This window comes from Anas platyrhynchos, chromosome Z (genome assembly GCF_047663525.1).
Source record: "Anas platyrhynchos isolate ZD024472 breed Pekin duck chromosome Z, IASCAAS_PekinDuck_T2T, whole genome shotgun sequence".
NCBI lineage: Eukaryota > Metazoa > Chordata > Aves > Anseriformes > Anatidae > Anas > Anas platyrhynchos.
The window spans coordinates 26,559,355-26,567,518 of NC_092621.1; positions in this window are offsets into that span (position 1 = coordinate 26,559,355).

Sequence of the window (8,164 nt, forward strand, 5' to 3'; positions counted from 1 at the left end):
TAATGATATATTTATTTACTTTTTTATTTAGTTAAACTGATTTTTTATTTATACGTATGGACATACACACATCCCAGTTTGTATTTGAATGGTTTGCTCTGTCATAAATTGATAAACCAAACAGACCAGCATGTTAAACTTAGCTGAAGTAAATAATTTTAACCAATGTGCAACTTTGCACTACTTTTACTGAATTGGGTTGAGTGATATCTTTAATATAACTAGTCTGAAATAAGGCAGTGTGTGTTTTGCAGGTAATAAAGCTGACAGTGTAAGGAAGCATCATCCAGTACAGTAGTATGTTTGATAGCTGAGAAGGTACAAGTTTGCATAGTTGCAACCTCATGGAATGCAAATTTTACTACAGAATTACAAAGATGCCTATTTTCTGAATGTGACTTAAAGGCCAACCAAGCCTATAGAAAGGCAGTTCTCAAAATCACAGGATCTTTTTGGCTAGAAAATCATCTATTGCAGCCCCTGGCACAACATGTCCCAGTGTTTCCAGGTTCAAAAATGGACAAAATATAAGTTCCTTAACTTTTGAATAATATGATCTAGTTTTTGCTGTTGTTGGTGGTTTTGTTTTGTTTTGTTTTGTTTGACATTGCTATTAGCAATGTAGATACCATGTTGATGCCTCTGTCTTTGTTTTGTTCAGGATATCCCACAGTGTCTTTCTGCCACTCATCCTTCCCAGTGCTGATCACATGGAGCACTTGGAGCACTTGGACTATCAGTTAACCTAATTTTCCTGTGCAGCAAGGATGTGTATGCAGGGCACTGGTGTTGTTCCTGGCTGCCAGTACAGGTCCAGCCCACTGTTTTTATTTAGTGTCTGGAAACAGTAAAGATGCTAAATGTGTCCTAAAATAAAAAAGTTAAGGGAACAAGAAAAAGAACTAATGCACTGTGGGGACAACATTTGTACAACTTATCTCACTAATGAATTTATTAGGCTGGACATGGAATCAGGAAGATAATATATACCAACATAAATGCCTCACTACATGTTTTCTTTGATGTTGGAATAAAAGGATTGGAAAAGAAACACTAGAAACTAGACACCCAACCTATAACTGTAATTAAAATACACTTGGTATGTTAAGCATTTCTGTGACTGCTGTGTCACTACCATGACATTGGAATCAGAATGTATAAACATTATAAAAACATTTTTGGGTTAGCAAATACGGAGTTTAAGAGCCACATGAATGCATCTTTACAGCATGACCTCAATTTTTAGTTCAGGTACAATATCTGTGTGTATTTGAAGTTTTTATAGAACGTGCTTATTTCTTGGTGTGGTAGTTCCCATTTACACAGAAATCCTATTGCAGAACATTGTGATCCATTAGTAATGAGGTGTAAATCTTCACTGGAAGTACCTCAGCACTGTTCAGTCTTTCAAGCCAACAGCTGAGTACTATTCTGATCCTTTTTTTCAAGACTACCAGACTCCTGGAGTTTCCTATGGCTAAAGTACACTAATCCTTAGAGCAGCAATCCTCATTAGAAAGGGGAGAAAGGAAAAGCCATGACACTTTGGACTGGAAATTTTCTCAACCGAGGCAGAAAAGAGTCAGAAGGTATATTGAAAAGGGAGACAGGGAAAATATGTCTTTTTGCTACAGAGCTGCCACATACGTGTCTTAGCAGAGATTTGCTTAAGTGGAAATGCTTGCCTATAGCATGGTTTCTGCTGCCATCTTTGATCAAGGCATGCAAGACTTGCATTAGTATATTTTGAAAATTAAGGTAATTTAGGAGAAAATGCCCAGAGCTCATATCAGCCTCTATTCTTGTAAAACGTGTGTTTTGAAAAATCTTGAAAGTTTACTGCAGCTTGACTATATTTTAACAAAGTTACTCAGAATATTGTCATATTTCATCAGAAAGGGCTGAAGAAAGCGCTTGTGATTTTTTTGCTCAAGGCAGGTCAGTGGTTTTTAATGATGTTTTCTGCATTATCTGTAGAAATCAATTTAAACAATGTGCTAATGTGAAAAATTTGTGATGGACTTCAACCTTGCATCTCAAGTGTTTGCTATAACACTTTTGAGTTTATTTAAAAGACTCTTCCCTGGGCTACAATTAGAGACTTCATTGTGATTTAATTAAAAGCAGCAGCTTTTCTATTGCTGAGCCTCTTTTCAATGCCTGGGTTTGTTCTCTCAGACTGAAAAGATGGCAAGTCCAAGCTTTACCTGGGGCAATGAGAAGGAAACTAGAGAGTACAATGAGATGCGGCAGGTGGCATTATTACCACCACAGCTGGGAAATGAGAACAACTGCATCATAGACCATAGAGGTTCAAGTCACCATTTATTCACAAACACGACAGGAACTGGAAATCATACAGTTGGATTGTCTACCTGCAAACATTTTAGCACTAAATTGCTAGTAGGTTTAGGAAGTAAGGACACACACCTCCATCCTCAGTCCAAGAGAGACCTGGACATACTGGAGAGAGTCCAGCATAGGGCTACCGAGATCATGAAGAGACTGTAGCACCTTTCCTGTGAGGACAGGAAGAGAGCTGGGACTGTTCAGCCTGGAAAAGAGAAGGCTCAGGGAGATCTTATCCATGTCTATAAACACTTGAATGGATGGTGCAAAAAAGAAAGGGTGCCCAGTGGCAGGACAAGAGACAATGGTCACAAACTAAAACACAGGAGGTTCCCTCTGAATATCAGGAGGCACTTTACTGTGTGGGTGATGGAGTACTGGCACAGCTTGCAGAGTCTCCATCCTTGGAGATCTTCAAAAGCCACCAGGACATGATCCTGGACAACCTGCTCTGGGTGTCCTTGAGCAGGGAGGTTGGACCAAATGGCCTCCAAAGGTCCTCTGCCAATCTCATCTGATACATGGAAAAATTTGCTGTAGACAAATTGTAAGACCATTCATTTAGCAGAAAAGTCTTCATCCTGAAAGAGGTTTAAATGACAGAATTGATGGCATCATATTTTTATTTTCTCCAAGAGATATTATACTTGCTTTTGTTTCCTATGGTATTTTCTTGCTGATCAATAATGCAACCCAGATCCTTTGTGGCCTTAAGATCAGCATATCAATTAGTTTTTGCTTTTCATTTATTCTAAACTTCTTTGGAGTCCAGAACTTGCTTTCTGTCCAACAACAGGTCTAAGGGCTCTCAATAAAATCAACATATGGCATGGCTGAATGTCTATTTAATGGGCAGGATATATGCATGTGTTCAGCTACTCTGGGCCTGACCTGGTACAACACTTATGAGCTTCCATCACCAGGAGATTACCCAAATTTTATTCTGCTTGTCTTTCAAGAGAAAGTAATCCTCTGTTTGTATGCCAAACAACCTCTTTCTCTTGCCCCCAGATTCTGCTTGGTACAGGCAGAGCTACACATAAAAAAACTGTATCAAGAAGACACAGGAGAAGGGAAGAAGACTCTGAAGGAGTATGATTATGTACATCATCAGAAAAGAGGGAAAAACAGTTGGTTAAAAAATTTGTTCCAAGTTATTGAAGAAATGATGCTGGGACTGGACAAGGATAAAATGCATGCAGCTGCATTACATGCAGCTAGTTGGAGACTTATTTCTCTGACTGCTATATTTCCACTAATGTTTTCAAAAAGCATTCTTATTTCCAAGATTTTTCTTAACTGGAATGTGAATGCCAGCAGTTGATAAAGCTTCATCCCTCTTCTTTGCAGAACAGAGACGTCCTGCAAAACAATGAGCATGTTTAGATGGTTTATTTCTTTGCCAGGCCTTCAATTCCAGCCTTGCTATATGGCAGAGAAAAATAACGAGAGAATTAAATAGAAAAGCCTCTGGCCATCTGCACACAAGAGATCAGACAACACACCTTCCCAAGAATGGGGCTGCCTCAACAAACCAAGCTGGAGCAGGAGTCAGCCCACTCAGCCAGTGGAGGAAGCACTGCCTCTCTTTCAATTCCTTAGAGCATATCAGCATTATAATTTTTGAAGCCAGTCAGCTAACTGTATGTGGTATGTGGTATTGTGGTATTCATCAGCTGAAGTTTGTAATCCAGGAATTCTTCCTCACAGCTTTCTTAAATGAAAATTTACTTAAAGTCTCTGCACATACATTTTGTGAATGGACACAGTAGGTCATCCTGTCCTCATTTGAAGCCACGGTTGCGGAGCTGCTGAATCCAGCCCTGTGTGATTAGAATTGCTTTACAACAAACTGTTCCCAAAGCCTTCCTACAGGCGTATTTGTTTTTGTTCCCTCTGTCTGCTTGGTAAAAACTCCTGAAAAATCTTTGTGGGATATTTTCTATTGAGTCTGTTGTTGTGATCAACCATTTGATCATGTTCTTCCCTTTTGTGATTTCTGTGGAAAAACAAATCCGTATGTCTCCCTGTTAATCAGTGCAGTTGACCCTGCTGATGCAGATGAACAGTGTGCTGAATCTTTAATAGAAAATGAGTTATGGATGAGTGATTGACCAGATAAAATTAAAACAACACCTAAAGGGAAGGGAAGGCAGACAAAAAGAAGTTATGTAAGTGCTTCTGATAGATGGAGATACCTGCATTATTTTTCTTTTTTTTTTTTTTTTTTTTTTTTCTCTCTTTCTCTCTCTCTCTCTCTTTCTCTTTCTCTTTCTCTTTCTCTTTCTCTTTCTCTTTCTCTTTCTCTTTCTCTTTCTCTTTCTCTTTCTCTCTTTCTCTTTCTCTTTCTCTTTCTCTTTCTCTTTCTCTCTTTCTCTTTCTCTTTTTTTTTCTTTTTTTTTTTCCTTTTTTTTTCTTCTTCTTCTTTTTTTTTTTTTTTTTTTTTTTTTAACCCTAGGCAAAAAGCAACTTGATCTTGAGTCATAAATGCAGAAAGTGAACAAATCAGCTACTACAACAATGCTTAATCTAGCAGACAGAAATTTAGTGAAGGTCTAGTGGCTGTACCACAATGCCAGATATTAGCAATAAAATTCAAATTATGACTCTTTTTCAGAAAGGGAATTTGGCTTTGGAACAAATTACTGAAGAACATGTTTAATACGGTGTAATTCGGAGACATTGCTAGTTAAATAGTAATGCTTACTTGAAGGCTTGAAGTAGGCATTACTCCAATTTTTCATGGTCTGCACTATGCAGCAGACAGGTTTCATCTGATGATTTGATTCATTAGATTTGTCTACAGATAAAGTCATAGAAATCACAGCTAAATTCAAGTGCAAGTATGAATTGCTCATATTGACCATTACAAACATAAAGGGCCCTTGCATTAATTAGCACCAGTGATGACCTACATGTAAAAATGGCTATCTTGAATTATTCTGCTCTTGTTGAAGCACCTGAGGCCTTACTCATAGGAGTAGTTACACCTATTTAACACAGTTTATCTTTATGTGGTTTATTCTCATTAGGAAGGAGGATAGGCAGTAGAGGAGAAGGTCATCTGTACACCACAGATAGAAACTGCTGCATCAGTAAGAAGCCATTAGCCTAATCAAAGATGTTACTCTGTAAGATTGCATCAACTCAGAGCCCTAGCATACAAGTTTACAAGCAAAGTCAATGGTCAGTGATGAAAACCCATCCTCAAAGTCAAGATGAAGATTTTGGTAGGCCACACATTACTGAAAAACATCTGCAAATGGAGGTTAATGAAACGGTGCCAGTGCTGCATGGTTGCACCCTGAATGCTCCTTGGTGTACAGCAACTGCTGTTTCTCCCAGCTGACTCCTGTGTCAGGCTTCACAGTGTTTATCCTCACTGCTTCTTGCCTCCACTGGAGTCCCATTCCTGCCACCAGGCTAATCTAAAAAAATTACAGAAAGGGGCTTACTGAAAGGATTTCTGAGGAGTATAATTCTTGACAGTCATTAAACAGTTTTTTCTGTTCCCCAAGAGAGATGTCTCCTGGCTCCTTGCAGCTCCTGTGACGGGCATATTTTCTGCACACAGACTGTTTTCTCCTTGTTTTCCAACGTCAAGAAAGGCCTCTACAGCAAATCAGTGTTACACTGCTTCTAAAAATCTTAAATATTTAATGACTCTCATTGTTATTACTATTATTATTATTATTATTATTATTATTATTTGTTTATTTATTTTTGTTTTATTAAAGCAATAAGAATGCTCATCAGTAGACCATGGTTCTGCAGCTGCATTGGACTGAACAACTTGGGACAAACTACATAACCCTACATTTATGAAATGTTTGTTTCATAATTAAACAGGCAAAAAGAAAACAACAACAACAACCAGTTTTTAGACACTATTCTGGGAGCAGGGCTATTTTATGAAGACAACAGTATCTTCTGGGGCTGGTGGCAGTGCTGGAGGGGGTACTGGAGAGGGGTTATGGTAGGGAGATCAGGAGGGATGTGTACCCTGGACACAGCCCTGCCAGACCCACACAGTGGGAGCTGGGAGGCCTTAGCTGGAGAGGAGGGCTGGAGAAGGCAGTTGGGGAGGCTGGGTGTAGCAAGGGATATCTGGCACTGATGATGTTGCAGGGTGAAAAGTGATGACAGGGGAGAGGTGGTGGAGAGCAGCCTGTGAATTACAAATAAGATCTGAAGGGCTAGAAGGTTTCCTTTTTTCATTACGCATTTTGTTGTTTCAGTTTCTGCCAGTATTTTTCCATTATAACTTCTATTGCTTTGAAAAGTTCATGTTATCTAAGATAATCTCCAATTTAAGATCTCGGCCAGTGCAATAATCACATGCCTAAGGCCTTATCTCCTTCCTAGATATGTATGTAAAGAAATAGTCTGAGGGCCCAGATATAGCCAAAATTGTGCAATTTTATGTATGTTGACTTCATGATGCTTAATTGAGCCATTCTTGAAGCAGTATTGCTTTCGTTGTTGTCCCACCCCATATCCAAACAAAGATGGAAATTCATGCAATTCTGTGTTTTGGATACTGCAAGCAACCAGGAGTGAGACCAAAATGTGAGCGATACCATGACAAAGAAGAGACCAGGTATCACAGATGCACAATATCTCTGGAAAAGAACTCTAAAAGTATGCAAAAGTGAGTTTCGTCTGTGTTCTGTTATGACAAAGACATTTAAATAATGACAGTAGAATTTAATTACATTTTTATTTGAAGCAAAGCTCTGAGCTTGGTATTGAATTACTGTGAGGCTTTGTGTGAGTTACTAGTAAACTTATCAGAAAATATCTGCTGAAACTGCTGTTCTACAGAATACTGGACTCCTGATTAAGTTATTTGTTCTGCAATCATATTTACTTCCCTTTGGGTGGGGAAAAAAAAATCTTTAAAGATTTTTCTTGTTGACTGAATATGAAAAACTTTCAGATTAAACATTTTCCTAATTTTTCAGTGAGGATACTTCTAGTCATGGTAATATGTAGCATACTATTGGAAATTAATTGGTTAGTTAATGTTTGTTATTGGTTAGTTAATGTTTGCAAAATGTTTAGAAGAATAGAAGTGCTAATGAAAGTTATGCAAACAAGTCTCAAGGCAGGGTTTTACCAAATACTTGATGGCATATATAAAGTCTTCAAATAACCTCCAAAATATATTCTTTCTTCTGCTGTCTCTTTCTCTAATCTTTCCCTTTTGACTTGTCCTCTGTGGCACTCTTTTGCACCTGCACCTAGGTAAGTTCTGCTTTGGAGCCTGTCTGTGACACCACTTGACCCTGTAAAACCAATGATGAATGAATTACTCAGGTGTGTGCTGCCTTTGATGGACAGATGGAAAACTTCCTTGTCATAGTCTATAAACCTGTGGTCTAAGATGAATAAGAAAGCAATATGAACAGGAGCTAAGAAAGCAATATGAACAGGAGCTAAGAGTTTGGACTTAGCTACCCACCCAGCATGCACAGAACCAGAGTGTTCAGAGCACGTACTGAAATTCTGAGACTTGGTGTCAGTTTTAGTATGAAAAGTCTACATGATTCTTGTGGAGTACGCTACCAACAAATGACAAACAAGCATGTTTTTTCTAGTGGGAAGTAAGCTGCTGGAAAACACTTTGTAAGTCTGTATAGGTGTACATTTGTCCTTATTACCTCTCTGCCATAAGTAAATATTTGACTTGCTGATTGGCACATAGCTCTTCAATATGTAAGCATATGTATGGTGCATGGTACAGCAGTTACCGATATGATACTTACTTCTGGATACAGAGAGTTGGCTTTGGTTCAATAATTTATAAAAATGA